The sequence below is a fragment of the Protopterus annectens genome, chromosome 1.part1, assembly GCF_019279795.1.
Source record: "Protopterus annectens isolate FY-2018-M chromosome 1.part1, PAN1.0, whole genome shotgun sequence".
Classification (NCBI taxonomy): Eukaryota; Metazoa; Chordata; order Ceratodontiformes; family Protopteridae; genus Protopterus; species Protopterus annectens.
The window spans coordinates 1,666,015,146-1,666,041,926 of record NC_056726.1 but is presented as its reverse complement, the minus strand read 5'-3'; positions in this window follow the sequence as shown (position 1 = coordinate 1,666,041,926).

The following is a 26,781-nucleotide window of genomic DNA, read 5'->3' as shown; positions in this document are numbered from 1 at the left end:
GCTTGGCCCCCTACACTCCCTCTAACAAAATATATTGAGATTGCACTACAGTGGGGAAAAGGGCAAATTCCCAATGAATTCACCTTGGGGATCACTTCTGTGGCTCTGCTCGACAGTGGCACAGGAAAATTTTCTTGGGTGGCAAAAGCCAGGGTACCCTTTTGGCTGGGCTTTTATAGGCCCCAGGGCCGATAGCCTAGTACCTACCTATGAACCTATGAATCTATGGCCAACCATTGCTTTTCTCTGTAAAAAAGTTTGATGAAACGGCCATTCAATGAAGAGAGGTTTTGACAATGTGGGTTCGACGAATAGCAATTTGACAAAGTAAGTATTTGCTTAAATGATATAGACCCATCTCACACACACACACACACACACACACACACACACACACACACACACACACACACACACACACACACACACACACACACGCACACACACACACACACACACACACACACACATATATATATATATATATATATATATTGTGTATTTTGTTGTTCCTCTTGAAAGTCTGTTTGCAGATAAATTTGTGTGCAAAAAATATGAACTTCTTGAACATAAAAACCTAATCATTTTGAGTGAGAAAAAGTGAAGTATCCCCTAAAAGATCAAATGAAAACTGGACCTGCAATTATTAACTTTTCCGTTTAGACAAGGAGGATAGGGGTTATTCCTGTCTGTGTGACTGTATGCTCTGTTGTATATGACAGTGCTATCAAGTTTTAAGAATCAGTGTAACCTGAACTTAAATAATAGTTTTTATTTCATCTTTCAGAAAAACTAATTAAAAAATCTACTTTCTCCCTGTATGGGTACTCATAAATTCATCCCTGGCTGGACGTATTTCTGTCCAGGAAATAGATGATACACATTGAGGGTAGTGTTTGGCAAGGCACACATAGCATTCTGACTCTCCATGTACTTTCTATGATCTTATGAGCCTATCTCTTTAGGGTATTGTAGCCGTAAGATGCAGGTCACATGTTCACATAATATGTGTTATAGGTAGTAAGCAGCAGGGTTGGTAAACAGGAAAATACACAGTACTTGTAATTACTGTAACCATCTTCACTAGAAACACCTAATAGTACTTCATTTAAAAGTGTAACAATGTGATGCAGAAAGCTGTTATCATATGGCTAATATGCCATTGCAGATTCTAGGCTCTAATGTGATTACTTATTGTTTATATACAATTTAGCATCTAAGTTTCCTAGAAGTCAGTGGAAATGATTGTTTAATTTACACTTAAAAGAAAGTGAAAAGGGTTTGCAATTCTGCAGTTGGACTGTTCATTGAAGTCTGTTAGCCATTTTCAAATAGCACATGGTTGCAGCTTTAGTCTTGTAGTAAGTACAGCTGTTGCTTGTTTTGGCACTGACATGAAAGACCCACTCTGCTTAAAACTCTACATGTACACAAAATAGATATCATAACAAACTCACACTCCAAAGGCTGTAGCTTTCATCAAGATATAAATAAAACATGATGATTTCATAAGTTCCTAACCCAGTGACTCCACGACTTAATAAATAAGCTTCCTCGACGAGTCATTAAAGCACATCATGGACACATTCAAAAGTACTCTAGACAATTTGATGGACAATCTAAAATTCACTAGGGAATGCAGCCTGGTACTCCTTGACATTAAGTCTAACTCATTAAATTACTCTTCCACTTACCAGGCTAGGCTTCTTGGTGTCTTTCTAGATCATATGCCTGATATAAACATATGGACCTGTGAGCCTATGTGTTATGGTCACTCATTTAAACTCTAACTTGATATTGTTACTTTGACTATGGATAGAGTGTTCGAGTACATTCTTAGTGCTGCTGCAAATTTTATGAATGACAAGGTTGAATGTTATTTTGTTGACTGGCTTCCATCTTATGGGACAAATGCTTGTCAGTACTGCATGTTGTTGTATGTGTGAATGGATCTGCTTAACTGTATTCCATGTTGAAGAAGATTGGCTTGGTGCTGACCATTGGCACAGGTGTGACTGGACCTCTACAAATGGCAGTATTCATATGCATGAACATCTGTGGGAGATGGTATAGAGGCATGTTACAGCACAGTGCTGTAAGTAGAGTTTTCTCACTGTTGTACAGAGACTTGCTGAAGTGTAGCACTGTAACAAAAAAGCTTGTGTGTTTGATATGGAAAAAGAGATAATGTATTGCAGCCATAAAGTCAACATTTATCACAAGATCCTTACAAGTTATGGTGCAACATGGCTCTTGTATGTTCAGTTGTTACACCCCTGAGCAATTGTACAAAGTATGCCAATGGGAATGGGAAAATATGAAGATGGTTTGTTGCAAAATGAGTTGTTTCATCAACACTGGCCTTCCAAGCCATTTTAAGCCAAGACAATTTCTCTTTCAAAGTAGAGAATTAAAACTTGTACTTTGTTTCCATGAGGTAAACACTTTAAACAATATACCAAACCTCAACACATAATGTGTTAAATATTCAATTAAACTATCTTGCAGCCTTGCATAAATGCAGAGTAAAAGATAAAAGAGGTGGTATGGCCAAGACATGAATGTTTTATTGTTTTCTCTACTGAACAGTAGCTTATATCACTGATGTTTGAAGCCAGCCAGCAAATACCCTTAAAAATAGGGGGTCAGGTAGGTGGTCAGTGCTTTACTCTAAACCATCCCCCCAAGGCAGATTTAGAAATCCAACAGCACTGTGGTGAGACAGGAGCTGCTCTGGTTACAATCTAAATTCCAGTCACGCTAAAGATATTTCACAATGGGTGACTCGTTATTGTCTCTGGAAGACTGCTTCTTCCATATTGATATACTACTGTTGTATACCAGTGCCTTGTTTCACCTGCTAAAGGGATTTTGGCTCTAGACTGCATTGTCCTGCTCTCCCCTTCCCCTTCAACCTTTTGGCCTAGCAGGCCTTCTGGGGAAGGTAGGAGTGAGACACCAGGAACAGCTAGATGTGTTGGCCGTAAATGACATCCCAGTGACAGGTGAGGTAAGGTAACCAAGGAGGATGCTACAGTTATGGCAGGTAGAACAGGCAGGTAAAACTAGATATCTATCTCTCTATCTCTAGAAGTAGTGAGAGCCTGAGTTCTTTGTTTGATAGGGTGATGCAAGTAAACTCCCCCCTCCTATTTTTTCTGAGCTGGAAAGGCTGATGAAAAGAATCTCTTTCTGCCATGGAGGATTCCAAAGATAGGTTACATTTTTTTGACTGGGGTGAGGTAGACAACACTGTCTACCCTTGAACTATAGTAATAGCTACTTCTCGAAATTTGGCAAGTCACTCAGTATTAAAGCTACTATGAGAAACAGGATAAGCATAGACCATAGCCTTCATTGTGGTGAAATTGGATGAAATGGTGAGGACTACAGGCTTTTAGCTATATATTAAAGAAAGAGTCCTAAATAGGATATCGTCATCTGAATTGTTTAAGATTCTATAGAAATGTGTTAATGATAGCATTCAGGTGACTGGATATGTTCTCAATAGACTTTAAAATTAAGGATGCTGCAATAACAAAAATAGCAAAGGAGATGTAAATGAACTTAGTCCTTCTGACACTTTGAAATAATTCAACATACATGTAAATAAAATTATGCAAACTGTAAAAAGGAGAGGAATTATATAACAACTGTGAACGACAGCATTGTGAAATAGCCTGTGAAATAAGAATGTAAAAGACTGTTTCAGAAAAATGGATGCCAATAAATCTGGGTTGCAGAAGCAGGTGAGTGTTTGAGATCATGGAGAGGTTCAGGGAGTTAAATTATAGTACATTTTGCTGCTGAAAGCAAGAAGTAAAGTTGAATGAACAAGTGAAATGAATATTTCATAAGCCTCATCACATATGTGCTACTTGTCCAAATGTGTTTCTAGTGTTCTACAAATGAACCATGAAATGATTTTGAAAGCAATATATTAACTTTTGACAGTATGGGTGGTCTTAACACCTGGCGATGTTATGTTGTTGAATGACTGTCCATAAGATAAGTTAAGCCTGAGTCATTGACTGTAATTACTTTCCTCCAGTAAATCCCAAGTGAATAATACAGCACACCCCTCTGCATGCAGTGCTATTTATTGTAATGGTGTTATTTTTATATGGCGTTTCAGATGCCTTGTCAGTGAGCTGCAGTAATACATGAAGTGCGAAAGCCTCAATGCATGTCAGAGAAACCAGAAAGGTGAAACAGTATTTTGCTTAAATTAAGTAAAATACAATTAAACAAAAAAAAAAAGATTTTATTTCCCAAATTCTAATGCATTTTATTTGTACAACACAGAAGCACAGAAACTAAATTTCATGCAAGGTTCCAAAGGTAGGTAGTAAGATTTCAGAAAATATAAAAAAGAAAACAAGATGTGACTGTACAAAATGCATTTATGTAAGTATGTAATGACTGTTTAAAAATGCATTTTGTGGCAGTCATTATATTAAAGAGAACACAGAGAAAAGGGCATCCCAGAATTAACAGCAAAGTTAAAACACAACAAAAAATATCAAAGCATATTTCACGACACCAGTGTTTGGTGCAGAGAGTCATACATGAAACATAGAGCCAGAAAGAAAAGGATTGGTAGCCAGTTTGGTGCAGAGGGTCATACATGAAACATAGAGCCAGAAAGAAAAGGATTGGTAGCCAGTTTGGTGCAGAGGGTCATACATGAAACATAGAGCCAGAAAGAAAAGGATAGGTAGCCAGTTTCATTCATTATGATATATACCTTTGTATTATAGGTGACAGACTGAAGCAGTTATTCTCATATCAAAATCAGAATCAGAAATACTTTATTAATCCTGCAGGAAATTGCTTATGTTACAACTGCACAGATAAACAGACACAACGTAGACCAAACACAAATGTTACTTAATTAGATGTGATAGATACTATGCTCACTTATGAGATACTATACTCACTTTGTTACCTCACATATATAACAGCAACGCCTGACAAAGGTCCACTGTTGACCATAGCCAAAGTATTAGAAGAGTTTGATACCAGATATAGTAGTGACATGAAAGGAGGAACAACCTGACCTGCCCCAGTAGGCAGAAGGAGGCATGCCCAGGATTCCCTGGCCTTGGCAAAGAGAGTGTAAAGTGTGAAATGTTTGATGCTATGTTTTAGTATTGAAGAAGGGTTCTGCCCGAAAGCTTTACTTTATAAAGTGGTTTTCTCTACCAAGTTTTTGTGTTATATCAGTTTTGCAGCTTGTTTTTTCTTGGCAAAGAGGCAACACATAGCACATACACTGACACAGGAGGGACCCAGGGAATAACACCTCTCTCTGACTCTCACATACAGTAAAAGGGATGCAAACATTACACTATCTGTGCATAACCATGTGTAGGGAGTGTACTATGTGCATCCGACATAGGCAGCCCTGCAGTACCACCCTCAATACTGGGACACCCACAAGGTAAGTGACTCACACATGCCAGTCAGGGGGGTTTACATACCCAAAAACAGTCACAGCCAGCAGGACAGGTGTAGACAAATACAAACAAAGGCTGTGCTATGGCCTCTGAATGAGGCCTATGGGTAAACTCCCCCCCAGGCCTACACAGACTACAGCAGGTCAGGCAGTGGGATGTCAGTTCTGAAGGGTAGGAAGTCAGAAACTAATATGTAGGTAAATAAAAGATAAGATCTGTAGTACACTGGTATGCCTCTAGTTAACATGATAGGTAAGACTACAGAATGAAATGGAGTACCCGGCATACCAGTAGAGTCCTAGCAAATGTGTACAAGTGTCAGGTATGCCCCCCACCCTACGTAGTAATGTAATATCAGTCAATTGTGCCCCAACCAATCCTGTGTAGAAATGTAGAAATATTTAGGTGTGCTCCCCCCATCCTACATAGAAAGTAGTAACAGTCAGGTGTGCCCCCCATCCTGTGTAGAAATGTAGAAATAGTCAGGTGTGCCCCCCCATCCCATGCAGAAGTGTAGTAACAGTCAGTGCCAAATGATCGACAGATACCCTGCAGAGACAGCATGCTACCTGTAGGTGTACAACACAAAGGTCAGCACTGCAGTACAAACTACCTGGACTTGATCCACACATTCAGTATAGACGGACTTACTGGGCATGTTCACACACTTAGAGAAAAGAAGGCAATGTCAGACAACAGCATACTGAAAGGTCATACTGGGCATGCTCTCACACTTACATGAAGGCCATGTCTGCAAACACCAGTGGACCAGACATATCTGGCATTTGCAGATGTTAGCGCAGACACTCCTCAGTATGCACCACTCATGCTTTGCACACAAAGTGGATAGGAATACAGGCATATATGTAAAGACAACACACTATAATAATCCAAAGGTAGACATACATAGATGTGTGGAAGAGGGTGACTGTGACAAGGAGCCATCCAGGAATGTCCTACCCAGCACACAGTCAAAGGGCCACAACCACACGAGGGTCAGATGTCACTCACTGCAGATACTTGCCACCAGTATCCGTCTGCATTACAGACTATGTGGTGCATGTGCTAGCTGTGCAACATGACTGCACAAGGAAGTAGTCATCTAGCAGCTATATACACGTACCTGTGAAACATGATCCTGTTTGTGCCTGCATGTGGCGTGTCAACCCCTAGATGAATAGGTTATGACCCATGCACACATACTGCCCTCTCCATAGCCCTACTATGACAATCATGCTGAGGTCATACACTCTGAAATACACCTTTGGGTGAGTTGTAGCACAGTAATCTCCATGGCATGTCCCATAACTGCGTACTGCTATAGTGTGATAAACTATTTGGGTATGAATTCTAATCCCAGACTTGAAAAGTCTGTGTGTGTTTGTGTGTCTGCCTGTCTGTGTAGAAAGCAATTTGTTTTAGGGTGGTCACACACCCTACAATTGAAATGCTCTACTTTGGTAAGGCTGCTGATGTCATCCACCTAGAAATACACCTCTGGGAAGATTGTAGCCCAGTAATCTCCATAGCGCGTCCTATAACTGTGTATGGCTGTAGTATGATAAATTAGTTAGGTAGGAGTTCTAATCCCAGACTTGGCAAGTGTGTGTGTGTTTGTGTGTGTGTGCGTCTGTCTGACTCTGTCTGTGTAGAGAGCAATGCTTTTTAAGGTAGTCACACTCCATACAATCCGAATGCTCTCCTTTGGCAATCCTGCTGATGTCATCCAATGTGAAATACACCTTTGGGGAAGGTGTTATCCAGTAATCCCTGTGGTGCATCCTAAAACAGCACCATGCTGTAGTGTGATATAGACCTCTGTTAGGGGTTCTATACCCACACATGTCAGTTGTGGATGATTTGTGTGTGTTTCACTGTCTGTGTAGGGTGCAATGCATTTTAGCCTAGCCACACTCACTACAATTTGAATGTCCTATTTTGGCAATCCTGCTGATGTCATCCAATGTGAAATACACCTTTGGGGAAAGAGTACTCTAGTAATCTCTGTGGTGCGTACTATAACTGCGTAGTACTGTAGTGTCATAAACTAGTTAGGTAGGGGTTCTAATCCCAGACATGACAGGTGTGTGTGTGTGTGTGTGTGTGTGTGTGTGTGTGTAAATCATATCCTGTGTGAAGGGGGGGGTGCGAGTGTGTGACACCTGGGCCCAATGTAGAGTGGGTTTTGCAAATTTCTTATATGGTGGCCCTAGTATATATCACAATGTCCACCGTACAGGGATAACAGTTGTGAAATAGCTGGGGTGCAAATCTGTACCCATACATGTGACATCAAGGCTAGGCAATCACAGTTAGCAACCCCAATATTACCCAGAGCACACTATCAACCCATGTCTCATACACACACACACACACACACACACACACACGCACACACACACACACACACGCACACACACACACACACACACACACACACACACACACACACACACACACACACACACACACACACACACACACGCACTTGCCTAGGCAACAGCCAATATGTGGGTAGTACACTGCATATGGACCACTGAGAGTAACTATGGAGTGATTGCAGTGGGCTACAGAGGGCATGGCACCCTGTCCATCTGTCCAATAGGCATGTACATACAGACAGCGCACTTTCCCCATGTTCCCAACTGGATACCTGCAACACCTGTGATGCCATCAAATGTGACCCGCAAAGGACATACCATGCCTGAAAATATGCACAGTATGGACAGATGCCACTGAGACCAGGGAATGCCGTTAGCATGGTATCAATGTAGGTGCAGGGTAAACCTGCTGTCCATTACCAGTTCCTGCCACAGGTGGCCAAGACTGGCACATCTGATGATAATCTGTGTACACAACATGGGTCAGACACCCCAGGTACAGGCCCACATGTCACTGTACATGCATGTGGGAGGTGTGCACATCCCAGACACTCTCCATGTCATGGACTAAGGAAGACATACATGGCAAGTGATGCACAGCATTGGCCACACACAGTAGTCATCCACGTGACTGGATGGTGGATACAATACCCACCTGTGTGGACAAATGCAGAAACTACAGCCCTGAGCCACAATGCAGACCATTGTGATGTGGCCTGATGCCAAGGCATATGCATCACCTAGCCTTGTATAGCCATCTGGCACAGTTGACCACCACAGACACGTGCAGAAATGCACCCATGCATGTCAGTACTGGCACCCTGTGTGTTTGTGTGTGTGTGTTGTATGATGCATATGATCACATCCACACTCACTACAACTGCCATTGGCATACTGAAGCATGCTGTCTGATGTCAGACACCTCCCCATACCCTTTGCCCATATAACCTCCATATGACACATGTGGTGCATGTGATACCTGCACAGTAATGTGTTGTGGCAATCTCACTAGTAATGAGTTGTATTCCTGGCCCTGCCAACTGTGTCATTGTGTGTGCATCCCTGTGAAAGTTTGACTGTGTTGACGCTGGCACCTGTTCATGCAGACAAGCACATGTACTACACTACCGTATAGCTACCATATCCCTGTTGCAGATGTCACTCACCATCACATATATGTTCTGAGGGCTCCACATCAGGTAACCTATGTGGTGCATCTAATAACTGCATAGAACTGTGATTGTGCTACATAGTCATCATGGGTTTTATACCCTGTGCTGGTAGGTGTGTGACACAAACATGCTTAAGTTTTACTATCTCACCCCTCCCTGACTTGTCTTTGCTGCTGTGTGCCTCTCTCACACCCTCACTGTTGGATGAGGAGACCTACACCTGCTTTGCTTATGCAGCAGCATGTGTATTTTAAGTGATGCTCATGATCAGCTGATGGCCTCTGCACAAATTGCAGCCCTCCCCTAGCTGATTGCATGTGGAACAACAGTGGTAACATCCCCATAGCCAATTGCATGGAAACACACTCCAGTATCTAGGACCATCATGTTGGTGTTGGGCCATTTCATTCACTGGGAGCAGGAACTCAATCTGTTGTTTGACAAACAGCATCTCAGATGGATTGGGGATTTACCTCTGACAACATACATTGTGGAAATAGGCCAACACATAGGAGGGGGATGTGCCTGACCTGACTACAGACTGTAAGTGCTGCTATACTGCATTCAGAATAATGTTGGTTTAACAGGGTGTGTGCGGATATGGCTGTCCTACATGTTTTAATACCTGCCATGTCAGTTCTATGTTTATGAGGACTCCCCATCTGTAGGGTCATCTGCAGTCTGGGCAGTGTGTTGTGCCTTTGGTTTCATGTGTTACCCACAGAGCATCTATCTGTGAACTGCAGAAGGTAGCGTGTGGATTGCAGTCTGTAGATGGTGAAAGCCATGACAGTTACTGACTTCATATCCCTCATAGGACATATGTTGCGACAAACCCTGTTACAACAGTAAATGTATGAGGTTATCACAGCAACATGCCAATATTGTCCCTGTGTATGTGGTTCCAGCCACAACTCTATCAACCTTTGTAAATATGTCATACATTAAGAGGTGCATATGTACTGTACACCATAATTAGTGTCATCATATCTGATAACAAGCCAGTGAGATATCAGACTGCTACACATGTTATGTACAGTAGGGGTTATATTTGATGACATAACCTGGACATTCTGTGGTTGTTTGTACAGTACTGAGGTCTGTGTACTTATGGTGAATGTCGACAGTGTATATTGTTAATATGTTCTTTGGCCTTAGTACAGACTGTGGTAGATGTCATCGTTCTAGGTCCCGTCCTATCCTTTGTTACTTGCTGCTCCACTGTATGTTACCATATTGGCTTACATGTTTGCAGGGCCATACACACACATGTCCCATACCACAGGTAGGCATCAGACCACACTGTGTAGTGGCCCAGTATATGTAGGGTTAGTGTATGAGTGGCACATATGAGGATGGTGTTGAACAGATAGTCCATATACTGTAATATTATGCTAGCTTACCATATGTGGCTGTGGCTGTGTTCACATTGGTTGTGGTTATGCACTTTCACACAGGTGTATCTTACCCTGTGCTGTGACATGCATGTAGAGACTGCTATATATGCAGGTATGTGTGCCTACCCCCATAGGAGATGTAGGGCACTGTTGAGCTAGTCTGCCTGTAGCCTGCACAGTGCTTTGGTACATGCCTAGTAGCTTAGTGTACTTACCCAGTGAGATGTCATGTCCAGATACTTGCCAGATGTACTGTTGCTGGGCCGCCCTTATCAGTCATGTATGTCAGACAGAGCAGTGGGATGCTGTACAGATGTATGTCAATATCAAGTGGGTAGTATGTGGCCATGGCACCTCTGTACTAGCAGTTATTATGTGTCAGGACAGAAAGGGTTGTGTGAATGCATAACCTATAGGGGCGAATGTATACAAGTCGTTATGTGTTATACCCATCTACATGGCTGTTAACATCCATATTGTCAGGCTTGGTCCACATGTTCTGCACTAAGGGGTTCTGTGTATACCTCTGGACTGTACAGAGTGTGTCAGAATGTCCACATATATTGGCCAATATCTCTGCTGTATTCCACAGGAGCATTACGTGCTTGCAGCGGTACTGTACTATGATGTCCTTAGGATGTCTGCCAGAAACCAATGCTGCACATGTGAAAAGCTGATGTGACCTCCCACACACACCATGTCTGTGAAGAAAATCCCTATTGCAGTAGCAATAGTCTACTAATATACCTGCTTTATGTACCTGACATCCCCTTGCACTATGAAGTTGGGACTATAGAGGCTGAGGTAGGGCTACATTCCATGTTCAGGACATATGGTGAAAATATATGCACATACGATTATTCAGATATCTATATAGATAATTACACATGTACATATCAACACATATAGATGGGTATGTATATGTACATAGATATGCATATACACACCCAAATATATACATATACAGAGCATTATATGTCTACACATATACAGACAGTGATACATATGCACATATACATATACCACGCTGATATTTTTGCCAGCAGTCCACTGCTGTTGTATCCCCCACACATACGGTGGGGCTGGGGCCATATATGTGTGGGCTTCACCTACACAATACATGTGTGCCCATATGCACTCCAGAGGCCAATTTATGTTACAGTGATATATGACCCTGCATTATTGAATCTAGGGGGGAGATGCACCATATATAATCTAGGCTGTAACAAAATGTGGGGTATCAGGGGTGAGCTGCCTTAAGGTATCTGGATGTACAGTACCATACAGTTCACCTATCTTAACATTCCTTACATAACGTGGGTTACTACAGGCCTACTGACTCCTGCCATACAGACTGTTCTGTTTGTCAGTGTGCCTGTGATGGTGTCAGTTATGCCTTGCTATGTAACATTTACATCCCATTTGGTCAACTGAAGTCGTAACCACCTAGTGATTGTGCATAGAGGTTGCTGAACTATACACCTGCATTACTTACTGTTGATAGTGTGGTATCCTGTGAGCCAGTCTGTCTTTACTATTGTACGACTTGAAGGGCTTGGCCTGGACAGCAACAGTTGTGAACCTTTTCAGACTACTGTATTAGTATAACTGTTTCACAGTTGCATTGCTCTGTTTATATGGATGTCAGTGTCTGAACAGCTATATGACATGGCATATAAATCTGTAATAGTACACAAATAAAGGTTTTCCATTTCTGCAAACCTGTGTGTGGTGTTTTATCCTATGACCTCTCTGTGGGTATATGTTGCAGGCAACGAATGTCATTTGTATTGGTGGCTCATCCAATGTCCAGTTGTTAGGGTGTTACCTCTAGGTATGGTGGCTGTTCCATATTGCGTGCACCTACTACATAAGTATCTTACTGTACACATATCTATATCTGCATATATGTGTCTGTGTATATATATCCTGGGGATGTTGATAGCTTCCACATTTTACATTACCTATGGGAGCCAGACTGCACTGCATGATATGTTACCAATACCAGCCTGACATCATACAGATGGGATGTAGTACTGTTAACATCTTGTGTCCATATTGTTTCAGGACCAGGTTATGGGATCTGCAACACTTGGCAGTGTATTGCAGGGTGGATGTGTTTGGCTGTGGGGAGGGGGTGGGTATACCTATTCGCACAAGACGTATATTGTTTGGGGCATCAACCCCAGTAACGGTGCATGTGGACATATATGATTTAGTTAATTTCCCATTGATATCTACACATGTATGTCCATATATAACTATATGGATATATATATATATATATATATATATATATATATATATATATATATATATATATATATGTATAGCTGCTTACGTATATATAACTATGTCCGTATATACCTACCTATATATATATATGCTTACATATATGTAACTTGCTGTGTATATGTAGACATATAGGTGTAGACATATATATGTGTTGATGTAGGCATTTGCATGTATATATGTTCATATATATTTATATATATGTATGTATGTATAAATATATATATATATATATATATATATATATATATATATATATATATATATATATATATATATCACACACATACATCTAAATGTTGGAATACATTCTCTGTACTGTTTAATGACTGGGCTGGATGATATGTTTTGAAAACATCAGGGTTATGTATATCTGGCAATGCTTAGTGGTAAATCTCTTTTTCTATGGTGTGCAGGGTCCTGGGTTAGAACCTTGCAGAGGCTGTGTACTTTGTTGCTGGATAGAACACAGGTTGGATACAGAGTGATTAAGGCACTTTAAAGCAGTTGTAAGTGGGTTTGCACGTGTTTGCTCGGAGGTAAGTATTGCTAACTTCCGGTTACACTTTCATACACTCAGCTTCTAAATTGCTTACCCTGTGTAGGCATTACTTACCCCCATGCAAACAGGCTTAGACCCTCTTACTGCTACTTGAAAGTGCTTACCCCTGTGCTAATTTCTTTAAAAGAAAACAGGGTTGATAGGAAAGTGATGAAAAAGGGGCACAGAGAGGGAAATTCATTAGGGGAATAGCTAGGGATGTGCAGGAAGGGTGTAGGGAAGGTCCATAGCTGCCCATTTCATCTACAGCAACAGCTGTGTATATACACTGAATTTGGATGTAGATTTGGACACTCAAACCCCTGGTAGAGGGGTAAGGACAACAATAATAAGTTGTGATACCAATTAGACTGTCTTACATGTGTCCAGTGGACATGTGTGCAAAATGGACAGCTATGTATGGGGCAAGATTTTTTTGTGGGAACAGATTGCCCTTTTTTTCAGGTGAGAGTTGTATGTTGGGGAGGGGTACTAGGTATATTTGGGGAGGTAAATTGTGTAGGTTAACAGACAAGACAAACAAGACGCATACAGGGGCGCTATATGACACATGTGGGGGGTAAACACCTTGATGGGGAGGGGTGTTGGGATATCGGAAGACCACAAGCCCCCTAGTGGTAACAGTGGGACTAAGGTCCCCACCCATGGGCAGTCACCACTGCACCTTCACAGCCCCGAAGTTGGCTGTGCTGGGGGCCTGAGTCTCAGAGGCAGACTGACTCTTTAATCATGACATGTGCCCCTCCAGCTGGCGTAGAAGATTACAACACTGCTCATTGATCGTTCTATGCACCACGACCCCGACCTGGTGACAGGTGACAGGTGCCTGTCTGCTCCCGGAGGGCACAAGCCCCATCTCCTGAGGCAGTTCCACCTGAAGGTGGTGCAGGACCAATGGACAGGGAGGTCCGGTGTTGGGCCCCAGACATGTTTGTGCCCGGTGCCACAGTCAGCTGAGGTGGGACAGGTTGGTCCACTGGGACAGGCCTTCCCAAGCATGCTATAGTGTTTAGATTTCATCATCATATATGGGTTAGTAATAGTCAACGCATTCCAGGGTTAGGTATAACAGCATGCATAGATATTCCCATTAACCCAGACACCAGATACGGAACAGTTGGATAGCAAACAGGGCACATGCATATATGGTAATAAGAACAGCATGCAGGTATGTTGATAGCACCATGCCACCAATGTTGGAATAATTCAGTGCAGCACATGCATGGGAACCATTAATATATTTATTAAACAATTGGACATTATCAGAGTCAATACATACCAGTTGGGGTGGGCATGTTGATTATTGTTGGAAATATGGTGGGGGGAGAGAAAGATGACAATTATCGACTAGTATATTCCTGTAGTCCACATTACTTTCTTAGTCAGTGCTGTTATCTGTACCTTACAAGTCTTACTACACTACCCTATAGCCTTACTTTGGACAGTGATATGGCTGTCGTCATCTTTACACATGACCTGGTTTTACCTGCAGTATACACCTCTTACCTGTTATACCTGTGGAGGGAATGTTTGTTAATATTAACTAACTGTTTCTACACATATTCCCAGATTCCTGGTTGCTGTTTTGCACATAGCTATCCAACTCTTTCTGCACAGGCTCTGGCCATGTGTTGACCACATGCTGGTGTGCCTGGACATATCTAGAATATTGCCCTCTTCCACCTTTAGTGACCTAACACACACATATACATGCTTTCCTACACAGTTATATTATGTAGCACAGTGTGGGTGACAGTAACCAGTGATACTTTATTATTCAGAGAAACTGCAACACTCACAATTCCCTACAATACCAAAGTGAACAGTACCAGTACAGGTTATAATGACCTGGATTTCTCAGCACAGTGTTCGTATCCAACATACCTATGGGAGCAATGTTTGTTAGCACTACCTGACTGTTGCCACACAAAGTTCCAGATTACACATTAGTATTATGCACATATATCTCACTCTGTTACTGTACACACTCTGACCACAGCTTGACAAGTTGGGGTGTAAATGGGACATACGTGGCTTCTTAGTCACATAAGTTCCAGCTTTGTTCTCATAGCTGTGTGTTAATCAGTTGTATTTCCTGTTTTCTGCCTATATGTCTGGGATCATCCCACTGATTTCCCAGGGGGACAGGTCGATAGGCAACAGATATGGGCCACTTTACTAGACATTCTTGACATATCTGTACAGTTGTGGGGTATGATTCTGTATGCAGACTACTACCACTGGCAGGATTCGAACCATGGCTGTGTGTGCTAAACAACTACAGTTCACATCTCAGTTGCATGTGCTGTTCGTTTTTTGTTATCTGCATTTTCCCTGTTTACTGTCTATGAGTCTCTCAGTTGTACTAAATGGCATCTGGGGATTACACCTGTCATATACAGGCATTCCTACACATTCAATTTGTACAGTACTATTACATGATTGCATATCTACATTACCATATGATACCAGGATATACACATGCAGTCCAGCAGTTAGACCTGTTTTGTCAGGCTATTACACTTTTATTGACTTGCAGGCAATATAAGACTCTTACTGCAATATTCTCTACTGTATGCAGTACTTGCTTTGAACAATACAGGTTTTATACTAGCAATTAATTTACTACTACTTTTATATTTATTTCCAATGACAGTAAATGCATGGGTATTACTGACCTGTCTCGCCTCCCAACCTTGCCAGGTGATTGATGTGGGCCTCCTGGTTCGCTGCCCACTAGGTTGCAGCTGTGGCCAACATAAAAGGAATATTTAGCCATACCTATCCATGATATACCTGAGCTGGCAATTATTACACACATACTGGGGTGATACTTACACATGTCCGGAACATCCCCTGATGATCTAGCCTCTTGGAGCCACTCCTCCAAGAAGTCCCCCTTCCACCGCTTCAGGTTGGTATAGTGTTGCCAGACCTGCTCACCAGTTCAAGGTATGTGATTGGCACTGGTGAGATCACAGGCGAGACATTCCCAAGCCTCCACCTTATATTGGGAGCCCTGGTACTGGCCCTGCAGCAGTCTCTGAGCATGATCTTTAACTAGGAGTCCTGCCATGACCTTGGACTCCTGGATACATCAGCGCTGCACCCGGAAGCGCCCTCCTTCTCCCCTTACTGCCATAGTGCCTGCAAGGGGAAACTACAACCAGTTATGAGATGTATTCCTACCTCTTGGGTTTAAGTAGAGCAGATTTCCCACATTTTTCCATGACTGGCCAGTTTTGAAAATGCTAAGCTATGGGCAAACCTGCTTACCTAAGGTTGGCATTGTTTAAAGGAGTATACCACTGGGCACAATGAGTTAGCTGGTCTACAGATTGCTCACACCTTAGCATTGCTTACATTAGACTTTCATTATAATGCCTTTTTGGCATTGTGTTATTATTCATTACACCTTATATGTATGCCTGGTATCCATGATTAATGTGTATGTACACTCTGGGGTCCTTTTGTTTTATTGGGGACTTCACCACTCTGTTACAATTACACCTATATTCTAGGCTTACTGCTGGAATCCATTTCACATATTTATGTTATGTAGTGGGTTATGGTACGTTTGACTGTATACTGATTCCTTTCACAGATTCAGTTTGGTTATACTATGGTGAGGACTTGTTTGCTACTACCTCATTCTTCTGGACTTCTGTGATGGCTTGGTGGATAACTACTGGAACTATTGTGTATAGGGTCCTGGGTTCGAGACCTGCATGGTTGTTTATTTTATTGATGGGCAGAACAAAGGCCGTTGGATACAGAGTGATTAAGGCACTTTTGAGTAGTTGTAAGCTGGTTTGAATGATTGTAAGCACTGCTAACCTGCTGTTACATCTGCTTACACAGTGTTAGCTTTAGAATTGCTTAACCAGTGTGGGCCTTGCTTACCACCATGCAAACAGGCTTAAGCCTGCTTACTAGTGCTTAAACATGCTTACTACTGCTTATTTGTGCTAACACCTGCTTACTAGTGCCTTATACATTATGACACTGACACCTCAAATGTGCATTTACTGCAGTACTCCACTTCATAAATATATGTGATTTAGTGAGTTATGCAACATAAATATTACTCATAACGTGCTTTGCCATGGAAAATGGAATTTGCTATAGTGGGACTCAAACTGGGAACACCTGCTCATAAGGCGAATGCTCTGCCCACTACACTATTGCTATGTTGCTTCATTTATGTATATCTTCCTTGTTATCCTCATCAGCCATTTAAGCTGCATTAACCATAGTTAAGCAATGGGCACACCAGCACACCTACGGTTAGCTGTAATCGGATTTTTAATAAAAGGGGTTCTTCATTTTATTTATACATTCTGTTGCTGTTATACACAAGGGGGGCTGTTTCTGGGGATATGCTGTCACCTGTGAGTGGTCTTGCTCATTGCATACCCTTTTTTGATGTTCTACATTGCGGGGGCATGTTTATTCTGAGAACTCTGCTCTCAGACATGCCCCATGCACTCTTACATGCTCCATGTAAGCCTAGGAGCTCGGGCAGTGCGCCTCATTAATATGCATGGACCGCTGCTGTTCTGCTCCTAAATGGTCATTTCCGTGCAGTACTAAGCTAGTTCTGCACAGGAGATTAGTAATTCCGGGGGTTTATTTGTTAATTAGCCAAACTTGTGCTGAACAGGTACCAGTCTCTCCTTTATGGGCCAAGTCTTTTGTACTTTTCAGAATGAATTCTGCAGACCTGTAGTTCAGTTAATAAGGCTTTATTAGATGTTCACAATATCTGAATACTGTCTTTATTAACAGTGTTGATAAACAATAACAGTCTGTAGAAATGCTGGATTGCCGATTAACAATAACAATGCTGATAAATATATCCAAAGTTTCTGCAGGGTTATTCTGATTCTTCTGAATAATATCAACTGAATCATTCTTTTATTATGAATATTTAACCTGACTTCTGTACTCCCGCTCAGGGATCTGGTCTACAGTCCAAAGCCTAACTTCCTTTCTGGAATGCTGAATATTTAATCCTTTCTGTATGTCAGTCTGAACTAACTGACTTCACTAACTGTATCTGTAGTATATTTTAATATTACCAAAACCCTGTAATGCTTTACACACCTTTTTAGCCTTGGTTGCCTTGGTTTTTAAACCTGGTCTTGCATGGGCCTCTTTATCTAGCATTCCATTGCTATGGACATCTTTCTCTTGAGAAAGAAACATTCTGTACCCAGAAAATTGTACCTTTACCTTGAAAAAGGAACATTCTGCATTTCTAGATATTTTCTTTTTAATAAACTGCCTTTCTCTGAAACTAAATGCATACGTCTGACTTGATATTTTCAGCCCTATTGTTTTACCTTAATGTACTATAGTGAATTCACTAAGAATACCCTAACTCTAACAGCCACATGATCCCATCCTCCATGACCCCCTGAGTATCCTCTCTCTCACCCCACCCCCCAGCCAGAGCAATCAGGGACATGCAACTGTAGCAAACTTTGAAATAAACATTCTACAGTAGTTTAGTGTGTTGCTCCAATTTTAACTGCTTAACCTTCTCATCTTGGGGTTTTCATAATCCCTGAGTTACCCCAAATAGCAGGTTCTGCTATGTCCAATTTGTACCTAGCTGAGCTGAGAGTTAGTTCAGCAATCTTGGATAAGGGAATTGAAGACACTGTAAATCTCAATTTTGGGAAAGTGGTTTCCAATCTTCACAATTCCATAAAGGTTGGATGCTGGATATCTGGTATGTGGTTTAAAATTATATCCATTAAACTATGGAATATTAAGGGTGTTTTATATAGTGACCAAAATAGCATAACTTAGGAACGGAAGAGTCCCTATGGTATGGAAAACACCGTCTTTTCTTCAGCTTCCATTCAAGTGGAATTGGCCAAAGTTCCTCAACCAGCTCACCCACTCAAGTCATGCGATAATAATCATATTTAGAAATACTATTCAACCTTCTGAAACCACTGCAAATTATAATAGAAACATCAGACTTGGGGACAAGTACAATGGGGTTATTTTAGATTCTTTTGTGATTTCAAATTTAGGCATTTCCATACCTCTTCCCAATCTGTTTATTGTTGAGACTCTGCTATGTGTTGTGGTTTTGAATTCATTTTTTTACCAGGCACAGTTTCATTATTGTGACGAATTAAATAGATTCCACCATGGAACTCCAAATGTATCGTCATCCATAATTAGAAAATCTTTAACTTCTTGCTGCTGAAACTATGGTAATGTCTTTAACTGTTTTGACTTCAGCTCTGCTGTTCTTGACATGCTTTGCAGATGTACACTACAGAAATTCAGTTCTTCTACAAGACTTCAGAATATTTATGAAGTATATCTTTTTTTTCCTATTTCTGGGTAGTCTCGCCATACAGTTTACTTCATTTATATTTTCTAGATCTTCAAAGGGTTCTTTCAACTTTGCAAATAATTTAGTTTTGGGCAGTAGCACTTTTTATCCTGATATAAACTGCCTGAGATAAGCCTTTTATTATATTATTTCTGTTTCTCTTGAGCTTTTTTGTTTCCATATGTTTTTTTTTCCTATATGACTTATGGCATTTTAACTTATCCTGTATGTCAGCAAAATGCAGTAAGACACATTTGAAGGAACTAATTTCCTCCATCCATGTTTCTTTTGAATATGCCAGCAGGCACTGAGGATGCTAGCCATTTAGCAGTGGAAATGTAATGAGCCCACTTGAGCTATAAGTATTTCCCTTACAGCAAACAAAAGATTTGACAGCAAGTTGGTCTTGTTTACTTCTATTTTCTTTTATGACTTTTCATGACATGGACCTTCCATAGAAAAAAGCAGCACTACTTCTTTCAGTATGCCATTTGTACTGACCTTTCCTAGGGGTACTGACCCAAGAAAAATGGTGTTTAGTGAGCAATTATTAAAATATGCTTCTATCCCTTCCTTGTTTCCACAAGATGGCCTACGTTGTCCATTGCTATGCATTTGAAAATAACATCAGCAATGAGTTAGGGAATCAAAGGCTTCTTAAATCCAATTGGTTGTAGTCCTTTGACATCTTTGACAGCTACATAAATGTTCTCTGTCTTTCATTATACCAGGACAATGTAATCTACCTTGAAATCTAGCCTTTGTCTTACTCATCTCAAAATAGCCACATAAATTGTGGCAGTGCCATCTTCAATGCAAGTCATTAAAAGATATTGGAAATGATATTCCGCTCAGTATCTTTTTTGTGCCATTTGTCATCCTGAATAATATGGCATTTCTTTGTTGAAAGATTGGGAAGTCCTTTGCTTCCTCTATGGTCTATGTTTTTTTCTAATTTTAATCAGTGCACTCTCTTCTTACTAAGCCTTATTAAAGTTTGTATGGCTTATCATTAAGTCAACCAAGTCAGCATTGCTTTCTGCATTATTCTAGTTTGAAGCAAAGACTGTGGCCCCTTCCCATATAAATATACAGGCTTTTCATTTTCATCGAATTCATCCTCTATAAAAGGAGCCTCACAAAACTAATTTTCTACCATGACAAGGACATGTCAGACTACAAGTCCTTTGCCTCCTTGTGCTACCTTACTAATGCCTGCTAACCCTCATCCCAACACTAACCCTAACCTTAACCCTAACCCTGCAGCTTACCTTTCAAATTACCTTTCTGTAACACTACAACTATTCAGGCAAACTTGGCCTGAATGTGTGGAGGGGTTTTGGTGATCTGATCAAAAAAGGCAAACATATGTTTCCTTTTGCAGTCATTTTAGTTTTAGATGTTTTGAGTTTTGTGATATATTGAATTTTCAAATGGTGGCATTGATTGCTTGAGTTTCTGTGCAGTTATATTTTGATAATTTAATATAATCTTAGTTTCATACTTAACATTTGTCTGAGAAAGTTACAGCATCTTTTACTGCAGTGTTTACATCTGAATTTATAGTAAAGGCAAAAAGCCTGAACAGAATGGTCAGAAAATGGTAGGATAAATAAAAAGTGGTAAAAAAGAACATTGTGAAGCAATAGCTAGTCAGGAAAAAGCCAGAAGGAATGAAAGTGGGCACAGGTATAGGAGATCTCGCACTCAAGGGCAGGGTGCTGGCCAGGGCAGAAGAGTTAGCAATAAGATACTGAACACTGGTGATTATATCGCTATGGGGATCAGAACCTAGTGAGTAGGAAGATGGTATATCTGGTTATCTGGCTAGTGTTAAAAGCACACCATTATAGATCAAGAAGGTGATTACACAGTAGGTAGGAAAAGTAGTGTGGAAAGATATGACCAGGTCCATGACATAGTTCATATTCAGATCAAAAATTTGGTGGTATTGACAGTGAATGAAGTAACTAGTACATACAACGGTGGCCTTAGGATATCCACAGCTTGGGTATATGCTGTCTTTCTTAGAGGTCCTACAAGTGTTTGCAGCAAGGGGGCTAAGAAGAAAGGATAGCAATAGATGTCTTCAGTAGTGGAGGATGCAGAATTGATGTGAGTATGTTGGTGCAGTCTGCAGATGATCTTTTTTTAGGATATGCTTAACATCACTCAGCAGGGACAGCATTGCAGAAAGAAATATCTGAGATGTATGGAAATACCGCCGTGCCTTTACACTGATGTGAAAATCAGGGGCAAGATGAAAAGGAACACAGAGGCATTTGAAACAAGTAGGATGATAGGGTAGAACTAAGAAGAAATAACAAAAGGAGAAGTAAACAATAAGGATCCTTCCAAAGTTAAGCAGGAAGAGGAGAAAAAAAGTAAAAAAAAAATAAAAATGGGTGTTGAATGAAATGCAATACCTGCAACACAACAGTGACATGGACAACAGAGGATGGAATCTGGGATAATGTAATTCCAGACAATCGTATCTTCAAGAATGACAGGAAGGGAACTAGGGAGTAATTATAGTGTTTGTAACAGAAACAGAATAGCTTGCAAAATGATAGAACCAGATGAACAAACTGGTCAGAATGGGACTTTTCATAGATGAATGAATGAAGATATTCTGATGGTGAACATTTAACACAGATGAAAAAGAAATAGCATGGAGTTTGGTTATACAAGAGCTCATTTGTCCCATCTGCAGGCTGGTCATTTCTTTCAAGAAGTCAACAGGCAGAAAAAATGTTCTAGATTTTGTCCTCAACATGTAGACAGAATCTGTTGATGTGCAACTGAGATTTTCTCTGGCCTGAACTAACAGTTCTCCTATGTGGTTCACTTTAAGCAGAACAGATACTAAAGAGAAAGTGACAATAGTGTGGGACCACCAAAAGTAGAAAAGAAGCCTTCAGTGGAGGGAAAGTCAGCATTAAGGTAATGGTGAAACATAAACGTGGGTAACAGTCAATAGATGTGATTTGTACACAGAAGTCTGAAAGGCATCTAAAGAAGGAAGGTAAAACCAAGAGCAAGGTGAACGTGCCTGTACTGAACAGTTAATGTATTAGCCAGGAATAAGGATAACGTAGAAAAAAGTAGGAAGACAGGAAGGGAAGGTGGTGTTTATTAAGGACAGTAAGGAAACATTAAAGAGATGATAAAGGCTATGACCGGAATGAAAAGGAAAACGCCTAGCTGCTAAACCAAGGAGGCAAAGAACTTAAGTTTTCAGGTGCAATTATACTGTTGGAAGGGTGTCACTTACTAGAATAAGTTGATTGATGATGGAAAGGAGTCGGGATAAAAAGGACATTGGTGAAGTACTGAATGTGCATTTTATCTTGTTATTCATAAAGGAAAAACTGGGAAGAGCACTATGCTGGGAGGTGAGGAAGACACAGAGAGGTGACAGATGGACAGACAGGCAAATAAGGAAGGAGGGTAAAGAAAGGAGTTGGCTACCTTAGAGAATTAAAAACTTTGGGCCCACATGGGATACCAGTGTGTATACTCTGAAATACAGCAGTGCCATGGCAGAACACCAATGCCACAGCAGAACCATTTACCAAAATATTTTAATAAATCTTTGACTAGCAAGGAAGTACTAGCAGGTGGAAAATTAACTCAGGTTCTCTCTTTCTGAGGCACAATGGTCCGACAAACTCTTACTTCTGTTTTGGTCCATGAAGTGAAAAAAAGTGAATAAAACTCCAGGTAGTATATTTGTTAATGGTTTGAAATTGTGGAATCACATAAGGTAGTGTACTTTTTTATATTATCTCCTATCGATAACTAGCATTTCATCTTAATTAAAAGAATCAGTGGTGCAGCGATAGCACTGTTGCCTTACAATAAGAGGTTCTCTGGTTTGATTCTCAGCAGAGTGGCTTCTGTGCAGATTGATTTCAATATGCATGCATTCTATGGCACATTCATGTGGGTTTCCTTCCTTGTTTCAAAGACATGCATCTGGAGCATTTCTCCCTGGGTTGCCACTGAAAATTAGTTTTGTTCCAAGTCAGACTTCCCTGATAAATGAGTATGAAAGAAATAAAATAAATCAAGGAGGCTTACTCTACTGGTTATCCCTGGAACTCATTATACTGTTGCAAAGCTCATATTGATTCTTAAATTAGAGAATGCCTCTCCTGCAGTCACTTAGAGTATTCACACCTACTATGTAGCTATGCCAATTCATCACTGACCCCCTTTACTCATCTCTACACATTGTTCCATTCAGCTAATACCCTCTCAACCTCTGAAAGTCATTCTTTCATTTTGCATACTGACCACACATAAAGCCTATCCCAAATTTCTGCCCCCATTAACACTCAGACTTCAGCCTTTGTCATCCTTCTGTTCACTTTGATCCCAAAAGGTGGGTGCTTCTATGCTGTGCTGTCCTTTCTTTCTCTTTTCTACAGAGAAAGACTTTCTCAAATGTGCTCCTGCTGTACAGAACTCAGTGACTCCAAAAATAAGACTACCCTAGCCAATACATTCATTTAGGTCAGTAATTCCCTCATACCTAAATGACCCTGCAAAATGTAGCTGTTACACTAAGCAGTCTATACCCCACACCCAATCTATCAAACATCTATCTAAAATGTAGCAGTGTATGGACTGTTCCAAGAAATTGGCCCCTCATCTCCTTCTGAACATTCTGGCTGGTAATCAGAGACAGACAGTGCCTAGAGAAGCACTAATTTGTGGATATGCAAAGGGTAACGGGATTTAAAGACAATGCATTATGCATTGTGTGCATAGCTGTGAAATGCCCCACAAGGTGAACTCCAACATATAAACGATGTAAAGCCAGCTAAGAATCCCAGCTCACACTTATTGGCTGGATTCAATAAAGTCTACACAGTGTGCTATAACAATGTGTGCATCATTGTGTGACATGCACACACTAGTGCGCTGACTTGTATTCATTAAGCAGCTCTACACAGCATGTAGAACTGCACAGACACGGTAAACAATGTGACATGCTAATTGCAACATAAGCAGCTAAACTGTATGCTAATCAACCCATCCAAGATGGAGGAGCTATTCAACAAGCTATAAAGCAATCTTGTATACTTAGTGTAGGTTTTGGCCTCGAATTCCAAAACCTATTGGAACCATGGGAACTACTCTACATGGAAAGAATGTTATGGACTGCTGTCTTCTGTATGTGTATGTGCAAGAAGGCCACATCTATGCTGCTGCCGCTGCTAATAGACCTTGGCCAAGAAGGAGAAGGGTGTTTAGACCCCATTTGCACTTAATTTTAAAATCGTTTTTTTCTCAAAACTTGCATATTTTCTGTCTTTGACCTAGCACTCTTGTGTGGGGTCATTTACTGCACTGTTATAACTTGATATTACTTGTGAACCTCTGCTATCTCTGAAAAAACAAAAACAAAAAAAAAATCTTGCTTTTTCCCCACTTTTCTGAGATTTAAAAAAGTTCAAGTTACAGGCTTGCTGTTCTTGAACTGTTTTGTAAGTTTCTGTGAGGCCATTTTTGCTTGGGCTAAAGGAAAGTCTCTCTGTTGATCAGTGGCAGTGATAAACATTGAGCTGCTTCCCTGCCCCCCGTGGGAGTGGTTACTGACTTGAAACTGTAGTTTTATTGGCTGTTTTGGGTCAATTCCTGGCTCTTTCCAGCCCCTGCTATCAAGCACGCTTTAGAGTGCTTTAGCGTGATTTAGCACGGAGTTGCCACTAGAGCAGCATCGGTTTAACAAGGTTAAACTTTTTCTGGCTCCATAAAGTCTGTTCTTCATTTTTCCCTTAGAACTGCTCTACTAGTAATCTAAACAGTATATCCCTTAACTAAAAAGCGCAGCACTTGTTCCTAAAAGCTTTTACTTGTCTTAAAAGCATCTTCTTTTCAGGTTTAGCACTTCTGTATTATACAAAGTCCCTCACTAGCAAACCCCCCCCCCAAGAGTACCCACTCCCTTACTAAGCCCTCTCTTATTCAGTTACACCCCTAACTTCGAAATTTCTCTAGCATGTCGAAGGGCCAGATGCTGGCGTCCTCTCCTGTCCAGTTGGTGAATTTGGGAATATTGAGGCAATGTTACAATTGCCTCATGTACACTGACAACCCTCTCCTCCTCCCACATAACACAAATACTTGCGAGAGATGCAGCTATTTAGCCAAACTGTAGGCTGAGCTCTCTCAACTCAGGACTGGCAAGACCAGACAGGAGGAGAAGGCAACTACACACACCACAAAACCAGTCTCACATAAAGCTATCACAACAATGAATCAAACACATAAACACACAAAGTCATACTCGGAGGTTTTGAGCAAAAAATTACCTAAACAGCAGAGGCCTCCAAAGCAGACATCCAAGCAACTGCCACCTCATGACACACCACAGGCAACACATAAACCACAAAATCAGTGTGCAAAGCAGTCACAGCCCTTAAGGCCAAATACAACACCAAACATACTTGTCATAGGTGACTCCATAGTCAGACACACTGACGTCCCACTCACCAGGCTGAACAAGGAGAGAGTAACATTAAGCTGCCTATCGGGCGCTAGAATCCGCCACATAACACAAGCACTCAGGTCACTCCACAGCAAGTACAAATATGACACAGTCATTGTCCATGCTGGTGTGAACGACCTGAGACGTACCTCCCTGGACTACATGAAATGAGACATAGAGGAGCTCTCTGATTATGTAGCCCAGGCAGGTATGACCCTGACCCTGAGCAGTATCCTTCCTTCACCAAGAATGATGCCACAACATAGAGACAAGATGATCAGCTTTAACAATTGGCTTAATTTCTGGTGTCAATCAAAGGGGATCCAGTGTCTGTCTGCCTGGGATGACATGCTTGACAAGCCACGCTGCTTCGCAAGGGACGGCTTGCACCTGTCACCCCTGGGATTCCAGATATTGGCTAAGGCTCTTGCCACCCCCATAGTGCCTTTTTTAGGCAAGGCTCAAATTCTAAACCTACCACCTTAGAAAACAAAAATGGGAAGAAACTAAGGGTAATGCTGCTCAATGCCAGAAGTCTAAATCTCAAAATGCACGCTCTCAAGGCCCTTCTCAGTATGGAGAACATCGATGTCTGTGCTGTGACTGAAACCTGGTTCAAGGCTCCTGAGAGCACACCGGCACTATCAGGTTTTACCTCATA